General features: G+C 42.0%; 1 long non-coding RNA gene across 1 annotated transcript; it reads right to left on the bottom strand.

Moving 5' to 3' along the window:
• On the bottom strand, positions 1–5733 carry LOC132654598 (uncharacterized). The gene is made up of 3 exons (XR_009592229.1): positions 5663–5733; positions 4228–4373; positions 1–2810 (listed from the first exon to the last, which is right to left on the bottom strand). It is a non-coding gene; the product is annotated as an uncharacterized LOC132654598 (long non-coding RNA).
• Between the last annotated feature and the right edge of the window lie 13942 nt (positions 5734–19675).

The raw sequence follows: 19675 nt of genomic DNA, 5'->3' as shown, positions 1-19675 counted from the left end.
GCAAGCCAGAAGAGGGCATCAGATTCCAGCATAGATGGTTGTGAGCCACCATGGGGTTGCTGGGAATTGAACTCAGGGTCTCTGGAAAAGCAGACGCTGCTCTTACCAACTGAGCCATCTCTCCAGCCCTTTAGTAAATTTTTACCCTTTCACAGTGATTCATGCTGTAAATGTGACAAGCCAACAGATCTTGAAACTTAAGTGGCGTCCCAACATTACAGGAAAGCTTTTGTTCTTTTTAGTAAACAGAGCCAGCCCTTTAAATGTCAAGATTTAGAGGAGTAAGTTAACAACCGAGATTTATGTGTATAATTTTTAATTTATGTGCATGTGTGGATGTCTGTGTGCCGGTTTGTGCATATTCTTGCTTATGGTCAACAGAGAGCATCAGATTCCCCTGTTGATAGAGTTGACTGGGAGCTGAACATTGTGGGTGCTGGGAGACAAACTCGGATCCTCCAGAAGGGCAGCAAGTGCTCTTGAAAACTGAGTCATCTCTCTAGCCCCTTAGTTTTGATTTGAAAAGAAAAAAACAAAACAAAACAAAAAAACAATATTGAGATGGATTAAATGGGTTCTTTCCCTCCCTGGCTCAGAGTCACCTAGCAGATGCTGTTGCTCAAAGGACAAGTCCTTAAAAACATTGTTAGTTCTACTTTTTCCTTTTGTAAAACTCAGCAGTTTCTCAGTGTGTATAAAGTAAAAACCAGAATAACCTGCATCCATACTTACGATGTTCCACTCTGATGCTCCCTAACAAATTCAATCGCTCGGAATTTGGTTCCCAGCGCGTCAGTGCTGAGAGCTGGGACTGGCATCTGGTATGTGAAAGAGCTCACATTTATTGATTGTTGATCTTAGAGCCTGTGCTGTTGGTGTTCTGTTCAGGAAGTTGTCTCCTGTGCCAGTGAGTTCTTCCCCACTTTTTCTTCTAACAACTTTAGTGTGTCTGCTTTTATGTTGAGGTCTTTAATCCACTTGGACTTTAGTTTTGTGCAGGGTGGTAAGTATGGCTCTATTTGCATTTTTTCTACATGTAGACATCCAGTTAAACCAGCACCCTTTTTTGAAGATGCTATATCTTTTCCATTGTATGGTTTTGGTATCTTTGTCAAAAATCAGGTGTCCATAAGTGTGTGGGTTTATTTCTGGGTCCTCTGTTCGGTTCCATTGATCCACCATTCTGTTTCTATGCCAGTACCATGCAGTTTTTATTACTGTTGCTTTATAGTACAGCTTGAGATCACAAATGGAGATACCTCCTGAAGATTTTTCATTGTAGAGGATTGTTTTAGCTATTCTGGATTTCTTGTTATTCCATATGAAGTTGAGAATTTTTCTTTCCAGGTCTGTAGAGAATTGTGTTGGTAATTTGATGGGAATTGCATTGAATCTGTAGATTGCTTTTGGTAAGATGGCCATTTTCACTGTGTTAATCCTACTGACCATGAGCATGGGAGATCTTTCCATCTTCTGATATCTTCTTCTATTTCTTTCTCCAGAGACTTGAAGTTTTTTTCATACAAGTCTTTGACTTGCTTGATTAGAGTTACATCAAGGTACTTTTATATCCTTTGTGGCTACTGTGAAGGGTGTTGTTTCCCTAATTTCTTTCTCGGCCCTTTTGTCTTTTGTATACAGGAGGGCTACTGATTTTTTTTTCTTTCTTTTTTTTTTTTTAGTTAAATCTGTACCCAGCCACTTTGATGAAGGTGTTTATCAGCTGAAGGAGTTTTTTGGTAGAATTTTGGGGGTCACCTATGTAATACTAGCATATTATCTGCAAATAGTGATACTTTGACTTCTTACTTTCTGATTTGAATCCCCCTGAGGGGGGAGCAGCCTTTCCAGGCCACAGAGGAAGACAATGCAGCCAGCCTGATGAGACCTGATAGGCTAGGGTCAGATGGAAGAGGAGGAGGACCTCCCCTATCAGTGGAGGGGGAGGGGCATGGAAGGAGAAAAGGGAGGGTGGGATTGGGAGGAGATGAGAGAGGGGGCTACAGCTGGGATACAAAGTGAATAAATTGTAATTAGTTAATAATTAATTAAAATTAAAACACCTAGTTTAAGGTTCTTAAATGCCTCTACCTCTTTTCCAACCCCCCACCTTAGGTAGGAGATTAATAGGGAAAGGGGCTGTAGACTCCTTTTAGCTACCTCCTGCTGATTAGGATTCTTTAGGGATACACCAATTTCAGTAGTCAGAATACCAGCAGTCCAGCCAAACGGCAAAGCAGCAAACCAGAGCAGCAGCAAATATCAAACAACAGCAGCAGCAGTGGTGGTCTCTCTGCGGAAGAGTCAAGACTGCCCAAATGTCATGAAGCAGCAAGAAAAGTTCTCTGAAGAGTTTCTCGTTGTGAAAACCAGCAAAGTGATGTCAACCATTGCAAAGTGTAGAGATGCAAAAAGTGTTGTCTCACTGTCTGTGGGCTTCTATTTATCCCTTCTCAGAGTCCACACAAGGATATTTTCCAGCTAGCAAAAACCATTCCCGTCTCAGAGTCCACACAAGGATATTTTCCAGCTAGCAAAAACCATTCCCGTCGAGTGAGGTGGTTTCCAGCTTACAAACATCAGGTGCCTTTCACACATTTCTGAGAGGAAAAGCATGCTCACATCCCACACTTGGGACCAAAACAAAAAACATATTCACATGACACAACTGAGTTTCCAAAGAAACTAGAAACTTCTACTTCAGGAATTGTTTTTGAAGCCAACTCTATTGCTGAGTTTAGAGTTTATGTAGCTTACAACAGGTGCTGTGACCATTTTCCAGGGGCTGTCCCTCTCCAGGATTTCCTTGGCTGTAGAACAATATGATATAGCTTGTTTTATCCAAGAACCCTAGCACAGGGGCATTTACACAACCCCAGAATACAAGCTTTTAAACATTAGCTTAAGTAAAAAAGCATGTCAGTAACATTGACGGCAGATCCTTGCTGCACAGAACTATACCCACAAATAGCCACCATCGCCACAAGTTCTTCCATGACTACTTGCAAAAGATCATCGCAGTTGGGCTTGGGGACCATTGGCATTCTCTTCGAGCAGGAGAGAGGGGAGGGTCACGGAACCCTCATCTGAGTAGCCAGTCTCTCCTCTCCACCAAACTGTATGCAATTCTTTCCGAATTGTACATGGCCTTGGTGTCTTGGGGAGAATCTAGAGTATATTTGGTGAAGAATAGTGACAGATGTCTCCATCTATGCACTGAGCGTTTCTACAGAGCCATGCCAAATATTCTGCATGAAAAACACCCCACTTTACTGTAAGCCCATAAACTATATTTTAAAAAAAAGCTACAATTTTTTCTTTACAAGGAAGACACAAAATATCTTACAGTGAAATTATCCCATAGAAGACTAATTGTAAATAGTAGTCTAAGAATAGCTCTTCATAGATGGGGGCAATAACTCTGTAGATAAAGCACTTGACACATAAGCATGAAGACATAAGTTCAATTCCCCAGAGCTATGTTTTTAAAAAGGTTAAGTATGGCGGTATAAGCTTTTAATCAACCGTGGAGAGGGAGACACAGGTGAATTCCTGGGGTTTACTGTCTACCCAGCCTATTCTAATTGGTGAGCTCCAGGACAGTGACAATTCCTATCTAAAAAAAAAAAAAAGATGGAGCTTCCACATGTATATCATATTCAGGTATTCACATGAATATGCACACACAGGCACACATAAAATACTTTATCCTAATTGATTATCCATTTGCAAGAAGTATTTAGTTAAGACCTCGAAACAACCCTCTAACTATGTACAAAAGGCATGTATAAGCGACCAAGTCTTACTTGCCCATGCCTCCTGCTATACTGCAGTGCCTGAAGGTTAGAATCTGCATTCTCTTTCCCTCAGGAACTAGCATGTCCATGGCACACAGAACTTCCACAGCGTGTGCTGAGTTAGAGAAGAGAGCCTTCCCTTCAAGGATGAGGAGACTGAAGACCATGCAAGAACAGTGGCCTGCCCAAAGTTATGCTGCAGGCAAATGAGAAAGTGAGGATTCCAGTTTCAACCTTTGGATCCCTAGTCCCGATAAACTGCTACTGTTGCTCAAGGACACGAGGAAATCGTGCTCAACCAAACTTGAAAGAAAATTTTGGGATTAAGTGGGGTTTAATTCATCCTTTCAGAGTTTCTGTATGACTCTGTTATTTGTAGAATAAATACACAAAATTGGGGAAAGGGTCCTTGAATAGAACTAGAGCTTACTGTGAGAGAAAGGCTGGGGTCACACAGCTGCCCTGTGCCTGTTACTGGGCCTGGGTAGATCCCACTGTCCCGATCATGTGTTTCTTCCAATGGCACACAGCTGGTCACACAGGCCAGGAGTGATCCACTGCATTCCCTCTCCAATGCTGCAAAATAACAAAGGCACACGGCTGTAGGTACTGTTGTATTTTGTTTTTAAACTCTACCTCCTAAAGCCTCTCCCTCCCCTCCAACTCCCCCAACCTTAGGTAGGAGAGAAAGAATGTTAGCAGGGAAAGGGGACATAGACCTCTTTACTTCTTCCGGCTGGTAGGGTCTCCGGGTGCTTTGGGGGGCAATACCAGTCTCAGTGATCAGGATATCCAGAAGTCCAGGTAACCAGCAAACCAGGGTTATCAATCGAAGCATTCTTAAAGCTTTCTCTCCCTCTGTCTCCTCCAGGCCGCCACACCTTCTCTCTCTGGGCTTTCATATTCATACTAACTGCACCTGGCAAAGACCATGCCCCTCCCTCTATCCCACAGCCACGAACCAACTAAGGCAGCCCAGTATCCCACACTTGGGATTAAAACAAAATCCTGCTTGCATAACATAACTGAGTTTTTAAAGAAACCAAAACTTCCGCTGCACTCGGCGCACGCACTATCAATAACGGTCAGTGTTAGTGTCAAGGCAGTTAGAGGAGTAACTGCAAGGTTGTGTTATTATGACAAGAGCCTTAATTATTCTTTAGGTTGGGGGTAAAGAATAGAGTTCATGTGCCCCACACTTCAACAGTGAGCTAGGAAGGATCTGAATGAGGCTTCTATTTCCCAGTATTCCCTGATGCCTCTCACGAGCGAGGAAGCTGCGCACAGCATTCCCGACTGCTCAGCAAATGGAACATGAGTCCATTGCTTGCTTTTTGAGCTCTGCCAATGGGGAGAACCCCACCCCCAATCTGTGTTAGTTATTGCATGTCAGCTCTTCATCCAGTTCCAAGAGCCTGGGAACATCTTGTTTTAGCAGGTACTGGCACCTGGACAATCATTATTTTATTACTTTTGTCTCTATGTCTGTACTTGAGTGTGGGTGTGCATATATACATACGTAGCTCTCCGAGGCTAGAAAAGGGCATCAGATTTCCTAGGCTTGGAGTTACAGGCTGTTGTCAGCCACCACACAGGTGTTGGGAACTGAACCTGGGTCTTCTGCAAGAGCAGGAAGTGGTCTTAACTCCTGGACTATCTCTCTAGCCATGCCATCAGTCATATATGTCATCAATCAGGCCGATACATGGACCACTGCAGGATACATTCCTTCTAGAAGTTTCTACATAAATTATAATTCTCCTGGAGCCATTTTACACAGAGGATCAGTGTTTAGAGCTCTTCTCCTAGGGACTTATTTGTTGTGAAAGGATAGGGAGAAAGAAACAATAGAGGTCACCCATCACCTCTCAGGTAGGCGACTCCTCTCCTTGTCCTCAGAGAAGACTTGATCATTCTGTGGCTCTCCATTGCAGTCTAGAAGACACAAATGCAGGGAAAGCGTTACATGCCTTCTGAAATTACAGAGGGTAATTTTACAGATCAAAACATCCACTTACTAGTGAGTAGAAAAGACAGTTCAGTGGCCTCTAGAAACCTGGGAATAAAATGTGGTTTTAAATGGACCGTGACATATAACCTAAGTGCAGACTCACCCCTGACAGCAACAACTTTGTCCTTGAGAAAGAGCCAAAGGCGTATCTTCAAAAGCCATTTTCCCAATGGACAGATGCTGGTAAAGCGCCTCTGCATCTTCCTGTTTAATCCACAGAATATGGAGACTCCAGCCATGTCTATCAAGATAGCTTTTTTTTCCTTTAATCTTTTCTTTTTTCTTTTTGTTTTTTTTAAGATTTATTTATTTATTATTTTTCACAGCACTCTTCCTGCATGTAGGCCTATACACCAGAAGAGGGCACCAGACCTCACGCTAGATGGTTTTGAGCCACCATGTGGTTGGTGAGAGTTGAACTCAGGATCTTTGGAAGAGCAGACGGTGCTCTTAACCACTGAGCCATCTCTCCAGCCCCCTTTCGTTTTCTTTAAACGTTTTCTTTATTTGGTGTGTGTGCGTATGTGAGTGTGTGTGCATGTGCCACAATGCTCATGTGGCAGTCAGAGGACAACTTGCCCTGCCAGGTCTTTTGCTCCTACCTCGTGGGTCCTGGGCATTGAACTTGGGTCTCAGGCTTGAGGTTTTAGCTGCTGGAGTTTTTATCTGCTGACCCAAGACAGACTGATTTCTAAATAATCAACTCCCCAAGAAAGGTCACCAAGTAACGATCACATAGGCAGTAAAGAAGCTATTTCAAGTCAACTCATTTTGACTGAGTCATCTGAGTGGACACGGTCAGAGCTGCGCTGTGTACAGAGAGGGAATCCTCAGATCCAGGCCTCTCTGCCGTCCCCAAGCTTCAGTCATTGATCTTCTGGGTCCAAAGATGATAAACATTTGCTCAGAGAACATTTGTTTAATGGGCAGCATGTTAACCAAATGAAGCAAAGTTCTCCAGGGAATGTTTGTTCCTTATCAAAGCCTTTTGACTGTTGACATTTGGTGGGTTTTTGAAAGACAAGAAGGAAAACAGTATAATCGATTTGCTTCCAAACGGTTACCAAAATACTCTCCCATGAACATTTTGTCTGTAACTCCACATGTGTTTACGTTTGGTACATAGAAAAACTGTAAGCAATACCTTGAGAGTGGTTTGACCTGCTCTCTTCAAACATGCCAACTGCACATACATTGCCTATGTTGTTTATATAGTGTGGTTTATTAGTTTTGTTTTCTTCATTGAGTTTGTTCAGCTCAGCGATCATTTAATAAACATTTTAAGGTAGGGTTTAATTACATGGTCCAAGCTTGCCTTAAATTAAAAAATCCTCCTGCTTCAGCTTTCCTAACGCTAAGGTTACAGATGTGTGCCATCACACTGGACTTAGTAAACGTTCTTTTGAGTGACTACATACTAGGTCCTTGGCACAGGAAGATTAAGAAAAAGGAGCCCTGGAGCCCAGGATACTCTCTTCTACCACTTAGCATTTTCCTGAGCATGGTCTTGAGAAATTTGACGAAATGTACACAATTCTGTCTTATCAAGTAATTCAGGGTGAAACGGAAGCAGATATGCGGGCTCCCTGGCTGGTAAGTACCAATCACCTCATTTGGCAAGTTGTTGTCAAAGAAATTAACTTAGCAACACTCCCACTTTCTTGAAGCTAAACTAAGATCACAGAATTGGGAGGGGGGTTGGCTTTGCGTTTATATAACCTAATTCTTCGCCATAATAAGACATGAAGGGCTCAGTGACTATAGTCATCTTCTGATGACCTTAGGATCAGAACACAAATCCTCAATCTATATCTTCATGCTAGAATGTCCATTGGCTTTATTTCATTCAAGTACAGCAGGCAGGTCAGGGCCAAAAGTCTAGTTCAAAGAAGACCTGGGAGGTTTGCTTTGAATTTCTATGCATGATAGAGAAAAAGAGAGTTGAGTGTTTTGTCAGAATATTTTACATCAAAAAATAGGGTCCACCTGTAGAGAAACTTGGAAGGACTTGAAGAAAGTGAAGGAGATGAGAAGCTTTCTAGAATGTTGTGGAATATCATATTGTTAAGTTATAAGCGAGTGAAATAAGTCTTATTATATAGAAGTCTTGTAAGTTTTGGTCCATATAAAGATGGTAATGGAAGTCTAAAAAACTATTTTACGGAGTAAGTGACGATCAGCCCTCAGCCCTGAGGAGGACATACATAATCCCCCACACCCAAGGCTAAAGGAAGGTCAAGAAAGAGGGTACAGAGAGAATGTAAGATCAAAGGATGGAGGGCAGTGTTGTGTGAAATGTGGACGTGCGCAGAAGATCAAGGCCGTCAACATTCGAGCATGGCTGAAAGAGGGGCTCAGAAGGCTCCAACCCCACCTGAGGCTCTATAGGCAGTTGATGGCTGCTGGGGAAGGGAGAGTTGGTTTTACTTAGGGGTGTGGCCACCGGTAGGCTGCCCAAGCTCTAGTGGATGGCCTCGTAGTTCCTCACATACAAGCAGCACCCACTGGACTCTAGGTGAAGAAGAAGGAGGTGTAGTGGGAGGTGAAGTTAGGAGAGGATTTGTAGGGGCTGGGGGCTAGGGAAGGATAGGGAAAGGTTGGATGTGATCAAAATACATTGATAAATGTGTGAAATTTAGAGCTACATCAAACAAAATTAAGCTTGCATCAAAGAAGAAATAGAGTGAACGATCTGAAATTAGATTTTGGGTAGAACTGGTTGAGACTCAATATGTTGTCTTCACTCTTGGCAAGATGGCACTTCAGCAACCCCTACTCTCAAAAGTCTGAGACAGAAAGGTTGAAAGTTTAAGGTCAACCTGGGCTACAGAGTAATTTCCAAGATAGTTTGGGTTCCATAGTGAGACCCTGACTCAAAGTAAAGATAAGAAAGAAGGAGAGAAAGGGGAGGGAGAAGGTCAGGGGATAAGAGAAAAGAGAAAGGAAAAAAAGGAGGAGGAGGAGGAGGAAAAGAGAGAGGAAGAGGAGAAAGGGAGTCAGGGAGGAAGAGAAACAAAGGTCCTGGAAGATGACTCACATTCCAAGCTCCCTCTGGCTTACAACCAAGATGCCTGCTTTTCAGCTTACAGTGTGAAAGGTGCTGCTTTACTCCTGCTGGCATCTGTGCATGCCTCTCTGGCAGGAACTTCTACAAGTGCCGAGTCTTTGAATCTCAGAAAACATGGACTGGAACAGGGAGCTAGCTGGCTGCCTTTACTAACACCTCAAAACTCTATAACCAGACTTCTTCTCCCTAAAGGGATTACTTCATATTCCACATCTGTGGGTTCTCCTTCCTGGTCCCAAAAATGATGCCTCCCGTCTTGGGATTCTATTTCATATTCCTTTTCCCTCAACCAGATTTTGGCCCATGTGCCTTCTCTGACTTTAGAACAGTGGTTCTCACCCTCCCTAATACTGTGATCCTTTAATACAGTTCCTCATGTTGTGATGACCCCCCAACCATAAAATTATTTTCGTTGCTACTTCATAACTGTAGTTTTGATACTGTTATGAATCATAATGTAAATATCTGATATCTGATATGTGACCCCAGTTAAAGGGTCATTCAATCCAGCCAAAGGGCTTTCAGCCCACAGGTTGAGAACCTCTGCTTTAGATGGTCGTGGTCCTCACATTTGACTGTCTTCCGGATAAAACATGGCAGTTCCTATTTCTTCCCATATGTAGCCCTGAAATCTTTTGTATCTGAATGTCTACCATCCTCAGACTCATCACTTTGTCCTGAAGGGGATTCAGACATTGGTTTGATTGAGGTACCTGTGTTAATTTCAGGGATCTACCCAACGAAGGAACCAGTTCCCTGGTCATGACTTGACACTCAGGCCAAGCAGTGATGGAGATCTTTTCCTCATTCTTGAGAGAGATTAGAGTTCAGGATTGAGCTTAAAGACCCCAGGGTTAGAGGCCTTGGCTGCCTATTTCTCTTCTACCACTTAGCAGCCATGGAATTTTCCGTAGAGAATTACCAGCTTTGTCCCTCAGTTTCCTTATTTGCACAAAAAAGGTTATAATGCAAACCCCACAGGCTAGCTCTGAGTAGCAAATTAATTATATAATACCATTCATAGGACACAATAGTATTCCTCTCTGTCAATACTTTTTCTAGATTCCAAACATCTCTTTCCTTTATGACAACATCGTGACGTCAGATGTTTCACCATATAAGTGAGTGGTTATGGTTTCAGAATAACACTCTCTTGATGCACAATGCAGGGCAGATGAGACCAGAGAGGGTAAGCTTGTTTTACCTTAGCCCTGTACCTGTCAGTATGATGAGGCACCACAGAAATAATTTCATAAGTATCATTCTGTGTTCTTTTAGATGATAGGTCAATGGTGCCATGAAAAAAATCATTAAAGAGATTCAGGAAGAATCTCAGGTGTGTTACATACACAGCTCCTAGAAACTGGAGACACGGCATGCCAGGTTAATACAGAAAGATCTATGTCCAGACTCAGATCCTCTGGGAGAACAGCAAGGGTTCTTAAGACTGTCTCTCCAGCACTGTCATGGCCTTTCAAGACTCAGAAAAGGGCTTCCCGGTGCACACCTGGAATGAAGAGCACCAGAGGAGTCCTGCTCTGCACCAAGGTGTTTCTGGGTCCTTCGAAATGCTTGCTATGCCCTCTTCTGATGGATCCTTGAAATGCAACTTCAGGCCCTTTGTCTAGCTACACTCTCTTCCTTGCTGGCAAAGGGTGCCACTTAGCCATTCTGTCAGGTTTCTCTGTGAGCCTCGTCTCTGGTCTCCGGGTTTCTTCATATTATAGTCACCCCACCTCCCAAACCCACCCTCATTCCCCTGAGACCCTGAGGCCTGGGAGGTCCTGGAATTTGATTCTGATTTCACACAGCAGCTGTCACACCACGTGCCATCCCATGAATTCTAACCCATATCTTTTCCCTGAAAGCTTGCCTGTGTTTCTATCTTTTCTTGTTGTGTGTGTGTGTGTGTGTGTGTGTGTTCCTTGTGTGAGTACACATATATGGAGGTGTGCATTTGTGTAAAAGTACACATTCACATGTGCGTGTGTGCATATGGAAGGAAGAGTATTGTATCTCAAGTGCAGTTTCATTTATTTGTTTTGTTTGTTTATATGGGGTCTCTCGCTATCATAGAACTTGTCAAGTAGATACGCTGGCTGGTGAACCCCAGGAATCCATCCGTCTCTTCCTTCCTAGTGCCGGCATAAGCACACTCTACCATGCTTAGCCTTTTCTTTCTTTTGTGTGGATTCTGGGGATCTGAACTCAGGTCTTCCTGCTCATCTTCTCCGACTGAGCCTTATTCCCAACCCTCACCTTCTCCACCTCTGGCTGACAGTCCTGTCCTCTTATTCTCCAGGGCTTAAAATCTTGGAGTTAATACTGAGAACTCCGTTCTCACATTGCACACTGAGCCTCTGTCTATGATAATTCAGAGTCATTTCATATTCTCTACCTCATCAGTAGTCTAGACTTTTTTGTTATATGCATTAAGTATGCATTAAAATAACCTATCGGTTCCAAGGTGTTTTCTAACAAGGGATCCAAATATGCTCTAGAAAGCCCATAGTGGGACTGTTAGTGGACTTATAAAACGTCTACTATTATTTTTAAGACATTTTGAATTTATACAATACATAGAATTTTCTTTGAAACTGATAGTTTTTGTTGATATCTTAAAGTATTTTGAAAGCATGGTTTAGAAGGCTGCTCACCTTTGCATTATTCCAGTTCCTCGCCTTTTCCAGCCTCCAGAGGCTAGCTGTGATCACTGGCTTGTGTCCTGTCCCCTGCAGGACTCCAGCCTTACATGGTCACATCTGCCATGACTCAGCACTCACTATCCTGGGAACCCCTGAGATCTCACTGGCCTCTCCCAGGTAACCCAGGACACTCCCAATCCCAGCTTCCTTCACTTAACTATATTTGCAACCTTCCTCTTTTGGTTATAAAATAGCATTCATGGGCCTTATAAATTAGGTCCTGAGATCTTTGAGGGGCCAGTGTTCAGTCTACTTTGGCAATTAATGCCCCAAATCTGTGAAGCACCTCTGTCTTAACAGTCTTCTCCAACAATCCAGGCAATTGTTTCTTTTCTTTTTCTTTCTTTCTTTTCCTTTTTTTTTTTTTTTTTTGTGTGTGTGTGTGTGTGGGTTGTTTGTTTGTTTTTCAAGACAGGCTTTCTCTGTGTAGCCTTGGCTGTCCTGGACTTACTTTGTAGACCAGGATGGCCCCGAACACACAGAGATCTGCCTGCCTCTGCTTTCCAAGTGCTGGGATCAAAGGCATGTGCCACCACCCCTGGCCCAGGCAATTATTTCTTACCTGGCCAATGTCCTGCTAAATTTGAGGACTTCCTCTTGCTTATCAGTTCAGCACATCATCTGCACCCATCCCTGAAGTTTCTCAGCCAAAACACCCCTCCACAGTGCTGGAGACTGTCATCCCCATCACTTCTCATCCACAGGGTTTCCTTAAAGAAGACTTGAGTGTAATCATGTATTCTTTCCAATCCTCCTTTGGTGGAAGAGGAGTAAGCATTTCTTGGACAAAGTTCCTTACACTTGGAGGAACTCCTAAGGAATCATTCACTCTTGCATCTCTACCTAGAAACAATTCTCAACCTTTCAGAGACACTGCGGCCTTCATTCTTTTGCTTTGTCTGCCACCCAACAATAGCTGTTCTGGAATATGCTCTATTGTGTCACAGAAGAAAAATGTTTAGAGGAGAATGAAACTTTAGTCAATGGAAAATTATTTTTCTTTCAATCACTTTAAAGCAACAAAGATATTTTCCTTTATAGGAGACTAAAAAGAGGAGCAATATAGAAAATTCTAATATATACATATCAGTGTTCTGAGTTGCACGGGTCGATCAAAGTAAGAGGGTCACTCAAGGATGGATTAAGGACTTGCTGGCAGCAGAGAGATCCAGCCTCTGTGGACTGAATCTCTAACCGCCACACAAAAAGCTTATTCATTGATAAACTTTACACTAAAGTTGTTTTTTGGGTAAAACAAATTCCTCATTCCAAAGCCTCTAATCTAATCTAGTCAAAATTTTGTGAAAGAAAACACCCCGAAGCCCCCGCAACTTCAGTCCTCATTGTGCACTGCTTGCTGTACTCAATAATGCAATAAGTTCCAGGTATGCCAGGACCATCTTGTGGCCAAAGTCATGAAAAGGCTCTGAAGCTCCTTCAGAGAGACAACTTTATAGATAACAGAAAACAGTCACTGTTTCCTACAGTGATTTCTTCAAGATCAAAGTACTTCTAGGAAAGCTGTTCATTCTGATGTCTACTCTAGGTACAGTGAAAAACAATCATTTCATTCTAATATTTACCCTAGTATAATGACTCTACTAGAATTGCTACTATAAAATATTATTTTTTTATGTGTGTGAGTACTTGCTTACATGTGTGTATGTGTATCACATAAGTGCAGTACTTGCAGAGGCAGAAAAGTGTGTCAGACCCTTGGAACTAGAGACTCCACTAGATGGTGGGAACCAACCTGGGTTCTCTGGAAGAGAAGTCTGCTTTTAAACATTGAACCATCTCTCCAAACCCAATGTGGGGATATTTAAAGAGCGAAGAGTGCTTTATTTACAGAGCAGAGGGTGTTGTTTGTTTATTTTGAGTTGGAAATACACTAGGAAGTTACATAGCTGCTTCCTTACTCGTTCAAAGCTGCTTCTCCTGCCCTGGGAATGATTTCGATCAAAGTGCTCAAGCGAGCACTCACAAGTTCCTCCTCAGAATCCCCCGTACAGTGTGTGATTGACAGGCAGCCCTTCCACTTCTCCTCTTCCGCTTGCTTCTCACTTTGGTCTTAACTACATTTATCTTTCCTCTAGGAATAATATCTTGTGTATGATTCGTTTCCCATATTCCTTTTCTTACTCACCTGTGACAGGGAAAGGGGACTGACTTTGCTGAGTCATCACTACTTCCTATACTCTTGATTCCTTCTTCTTCTAATTCTTGAGTCGGATGGACGTGATGGTAGACAGCTGCCTTTAATCTCAACATGTGAGAGGCAGAGACAGAAAGATTTGTGTTTTAGGCCAGCCAAGGCAACACAGAAAGCCACCTCAGTTAAACAAACAAACAAAACCAAAAAACCCAACCACAAAACAAAACAGTGTTTTTTAAATCACTGTCATCTATATTGTCTACTTTTCATTTCTGTAATACTGTGGTCACGTCTTTACATAAATGTCCTTAGAATGACTCAGCCTCCTGTGCCCCACACTGAGTTCATCTTGTTAGAACCTTGCCTTTCTCCCGTGCCCCCGCTACCCATGAGTGCTGTCAACAGGTGATTCAACAGAAACATCCTTGATATCACTCATCTCTCCAGCAAACATAGTGTACACATACTATTAACAAATAAGCTGTTTGTCTTTTTTATTTGTCTGGAATCTGTTCCATTTTCTCCACCTCCATTTTGAAGAACTAAACCCAGGCTTTCCCACCTTCCTAGCTGGACAACCAAAGAGTCTTCTGATGGCTCTAGCTGTCTTCTAGTTTCGTTCTACTCCAATCCCATTCTTCAAGATTTGACTGTCCAGACTCTACTCTGTATTCTATGTCTCCTTCTGCCAATCTCCCATCCCAGGTACCCACTACTGCTTAAACTGATTCATGTCTCAGTTTAGAGTGGGGCTACACAATCAAAGCTGTGCAGCAAACTGAACCTAGTGTGGACAGTTGGGCCAGGGTTGCATATAGCCACACACACACACACACACACACACACACACACACTCCACAGGCATTATTTAAAATAATTTAAAATTTTTTAATTGAAAATAAAAAAAGTATGAGGAAATGTAAGTCTTTCTAAGTAAAAGTAGAGTAAAAAAACCAAAATAGTCACTTTACTAATTTAAACAGAACAAGAATTGTGCAATTGTCATAAGACAGGGACTTACTTGGGGCGTCTGCAAAGGCGGCTTAAATTGTTAAAGTACTTGTCATGAAGCATGGGGATCAGAGTTTGGACCACAGTCCCCAGAACCTATGCAAGTGTCAGGTGGGAGCACCTTTGTATGTTGCATTCAACCTCAGAAGGCAGAGAAGGGGGTTCTTACAGTATCTTCGTATCAGTGGGCTCTGAACTTGATTGAAAACCATTGCCTTGCTGGAGAAGATGAAAGAGTGGATGAGGATAGTCCCAACATCAAGCCTGAGCCTCCACATAGATACACAGCCATCTATGTACCTCCTCACCCACACACATGCAAACATGCACAGCACACATGGAAAAATAGAGAAAGAAAATGTGGACATAGTTAAAAAGTAAGACCTAATTCATGATTTCAAGAAGAGTTAAGAGGTAGCTTGAGAAATTGTGTCACTAAATCCTTCAATTCCTTATTCCTAAATGAATGAAAATGGTATGCGAAGGGTAAAATGTTCAATAGTAACCAATCATGAAAAAAAACATAACTTTAAACTTTAACTTAAAAAAATAACATTTATTTTAATGGTAAGGAAGAAAACATACAAAATATTTGAGTCTGGGGCATTTTAGAATGGCACCCAGCCCTGCCCTGTTTCTCAGGGGCTCAATTCACAGAGAGGGAAACCCAACCCTCAAACCTCCCACCAATACCATTCGGTGTGTAAAAGACAGACCAGCAGCTAAGTACACACAGCTCTTGCTGCCTTCACAAACCTGGTGGTTTGAAAACAACATAATTGATTTTTTTTTTATAGTTCTGAGCGAAATGGTCCAATATATATCTCCCCCAGCTAAAAATCAAGGTTTCCACAGAGCCTTACTCCCTCTGGAGAACTGAAGGGACAATGAATTTCTGTGCCTCTTCTAGCTGCTGGAAGCTATCTGCTTTCTTTGACTCTTGGTCCCTTCCTCCATCTTCAAAGCACGGGCTCCAGCATCCTCTGTTTCCATCATGCTCCTTTCTCTGATCCCTCCCTGATGAGGAGCTTCTAAGAGGCCTGCTGGGTGTTTCAGGATACCTGTCCCACCTCAGGACCTTTACCTCAATCACACCAGCAAAACCCACCATTGCCGCACCAGGTAAAATACTTACAAGTTAGAGGATTAGATAGGGACACCTCTGGAGACAATTATCCTGCCTGCAACAAGTGTAATGAGATTTCTGGGGAGAGAGCAGCCTCTGCAGAGCTGCATTCCACCTCAGCCAAGCTCTCTCGTGCCCCCGTGTGGACTGTCTTGCAAAACTTAAAGTGGGTTAAAGGCGACTTCTTGTACTGAAGTCATAAGGCTGGGAGAACATGACTATCAAAAAAGAGGAGAATTCCACAGCAGCTCTGAGGTCATTTTTATTCCTCAGAGGTCGAGGATCTAAAGATAAATCTCTTCAGAAGAATATACAGTCCGTCAGAGAAGCCGGCCTGTGACTGCTTCAAACACAGCTAGTAAAGGGGGTGAGTGTGATCAACAAGTACGTGAGTACAGTTGTCAACAAATAAAAGAAAAAAAAGTTTAAAAAGTTGGTAAAATTTTAAGTTTAGTAAAACAAGCATTCAGAGAAGAAATGACTTTTGAAAAAGGTAGGGGTTCAAAAGAGTTGTTGAAGAGTTAAAGAACAGAGGCTAGAGAGATGGCTCAGTGGTTGAGTGTTTATTGCTCTTACAGAGGACCATCGGTCAGTGTCCAATACACACATAGTGTCTTCCAGCCAGCTGTAACTCCATTTCCAGGCAATTTGATGCTCTTTTCTGGCCTCTGAGGGTTCCTGCACATCTGTGACCCACACAAATTCACACAAGCACACAAGCATGCAGATAACATAATAAGTTAATTAATTTTAAAAGAATTCACAAATAGAGAGCAGAACAATGTCACGGCAAATTAGAAATAGCAAGAAACAAATAGGTCTCACTAAAACTCTAACTGGTTGCTTGGATAAAAGTCATGGTGAGTTTAAATTATATATTTATTATATATTATATATTTTATTAAATATATAGAGAGGAAGCATGAAAGAAATTGGTAAGAAATAGAAAGGACAACCCCACAATAAGCTTGGTGATAGACAGGCCAAGAAATGAAACCAAAAGTAAAATTCAGAGGGAAAATTTTTAAGAATCCCTAAAAGAATTGCAAAGCTAAGATTATAAACAACACCCCAATAAAACAAGGAAACAACAGTTCTAAGTAGTGGAGGAATCACTCAGGCACACCAAAAGAAACCTGTTGAGATTTGCATCTATGATATAAATGCCTAATTACTTATCTGTACAGGACATTATGTTATGTTATAGATTATGTAAGCATGCTTATATAATTTATATAAATGCTTGTGAAATTTATATAATTTTATGTTTTTATATATGTAAGTATTATCTATCTATCTATCTATCTATCTATCTATCTATCTATCTATCTATCTATCTATCTATCTATCTATCTATCTGAGACAGGGTCTCAGTATATAGCCCTGGCTGTCCTGGAACTCTCTATGCAAATCAGGCTGGCCTTGAACTCACAGAGATCCATCTGTCTTTGCCTCCTGAGTGCACCACCATTCCTGGCTGCACACACACCTTTGAAATTACTTTTGCTGAGGCAAGTTCTCAGTGTATTCGTCTCAAATTTGTGATCCTCTTGCCTCCACCTCCTGAGTGCTAGAATTACAAGTATGAGCCTTGCTTGGCTATTTCATACATATTTATTTTTGCTCTTATTATTTATGCATGTATATCAGAACATATATCAGTATATAAAATTATTACAGATATGTAAATATGTTGTTAGATTTTATATGTATAAAGTATTATTGATTGTGATACATACCATCATGTAAATCATCATGTGCTGTTTGAATTCACTGTGAAGCTGGATCTGGAAATAGGGTTGGTTCTTCTCCCCCTCATTTGAAGCATGTTTGCCTCAAGAGTCCTTTAAGGCCCCTTGTCTAGGGATGGATTGCCCCCCCCCCTTAGCTCAGTGATAGAGATGGGAAAGAACAGCAAAGCAACCCAAGAGTGAAAACATCCTGTCCTTGAAAGCAGCTGGTTGGTAACCATTTCCAACAGAGGGAACAATTGTTTATTCCCTGGCATGAAGGGGGATACAGTAGGGGGGAAAGGTTGTACATTTGGCCTTGGGAAGCTCATCCATGGGGAGTGAAAAGGACCGTGTCATTCAGGAACTTCAGCCCATTGCCTCAACTTCCCCAGTTTTTCCTGCGCATTTGTAAGTTCTAGCCGGATTTTGATGATGGTATGTATCTTGGTCTTATTTGTTCTTTCTCTTGGAAGCCTCACCCTGGCTGCCACAGCAGGACTTTCTCAGTTTCTGCTGGATGTTGGGAATCCAACTTGATGTTTTGCTGTCTGTCATCTTTGTCTGTCTACCTACTTCTTGATGTTAGCTACTTGTCCTTTTACTTTTCATTTGCTATACATTTAGTAAACTAATTCATCCAAAACCAAAAGTCTGATCATTCTCTGGACTATACAAAACATAGATTTGCCTTAAATGTCATGATTACTCTATGTACTTTTGAAGAGAAAGACAACCATTTATGATTAAGGTACTTCCCTTTTCTTAGGCAAAAAGAAAAATTTTTCTTATGATGAATGGGTGTTGACATTTATTAAACACTTCTTGTGTACTTCCTGGTTTGGTCATGCTTTTTTCTTTGATTTTGTCATACTGTATCCCTCATAAGCTGATTTCTTAATTTTAAGTGGGCCTTGCTTCTCTGGAAAAGCCCACCTTACTCATGATCCTTAGGAGATTTGCTGACTTGGGCTTGTTAATATTTGCATGTGTGATTTATTTATTTATTTATTTATTTATTTTTTACTATTAATTACACTTTATTTATTTTGTATTCCCCCATAAGCCCCTCCCTCCTCCCCTCCAGATCCCACCCTCCCTCCCCCTTCCTCATGCATGCCCCTCCCCAAGTCCACTGATAGGGGAGGTCCTCTTCTCCTTCCTTCTGATCTTAGTCTATCAGATCACCTCAGGAGTGGCTGCATTTTCATCTTCTGTGGCCTGGTAAGGCTGCACCCCCCTCAGGGGGAGGTAATCAAAGAGCAGGCCAATCAGTTTATGTCAGAGGCAATCCCTGTTCCCATTACTATGTAGCCCACTTGGACACTGAACTATCATGTGCAACATCTGTGCAGGAGTTCTAGGTTATCTCCATGAATAGTCCTTGGTTGGAGTATGAGTCTCTGGGAAGTTCCCTGTGTTCAAGTTTTCTGGTTCTGTTGTTCTCCTTGTGTGGTTCCCGTCCTCTCCAGCTCTTACTATTTCCCACTTCTTACATAAGATTCCATGCACTCTGCCCAACAGTTGGCCTTAAGTCTCAGCGTTTGCTTTGATAGTCTGCAGGGCAGAGCCTTTCAGAGGCCCTCTGTGGCAGGTTCCTAGTTTGTTTCCTGTTTTCTTTTCTTCTGATGTCCAGCCTCTTTGCCTTTCAGGATGCAGATTGAGCATTTTAGTTAGGGTCCTCTCTCTTGCTTAGTTTCTTTAGATGTACAGTTTTTAGTAGGTGTATACTATGTTATGTCTATATGAGTGAGTATATACTGTGTGTGTCTTTCTGCTTCTGGGACAGCTCACTCAGGATGATCCTTTCCAGGTCTCACCATTTACCTACAAATTTCATGATTTCCTTATTTTCATTGTGTAGATGTACCACAATTTCTGCATCTATTCTTCAGTTGAGGGGCATCTGGGCTGTTTCCAGCTTCTGGCTATTACAAATAAAGCTGCTACAAACATGGTTGAGCAAATGTCCTTATTGTGTACTTGAGCCTCTTTTGGATATATGCCTAGGAGTGGTATGGCTGGGTCTTGAGGAAGCGCTATTCCTAGTTGTCTGAGAAAGCGCCAGATTGC

This window comes from Meriones unguiculatus, chromosome 6, assembly GCF_030254825.1.
Source record: "Meriones unguiculatus strain TT.TT164.6M chromosome 6, Bangor_MerUng_6.1, whole genome shotgun sequence".
NCBI lineage: Eukaryota > Metazoa > Chordata > Mammalia > Rodentia > Muridae > Meriones > Meriones unguiculatus.
This window is presented reverse-complemented; position numbering and strand designations above follow the sequence as displayed.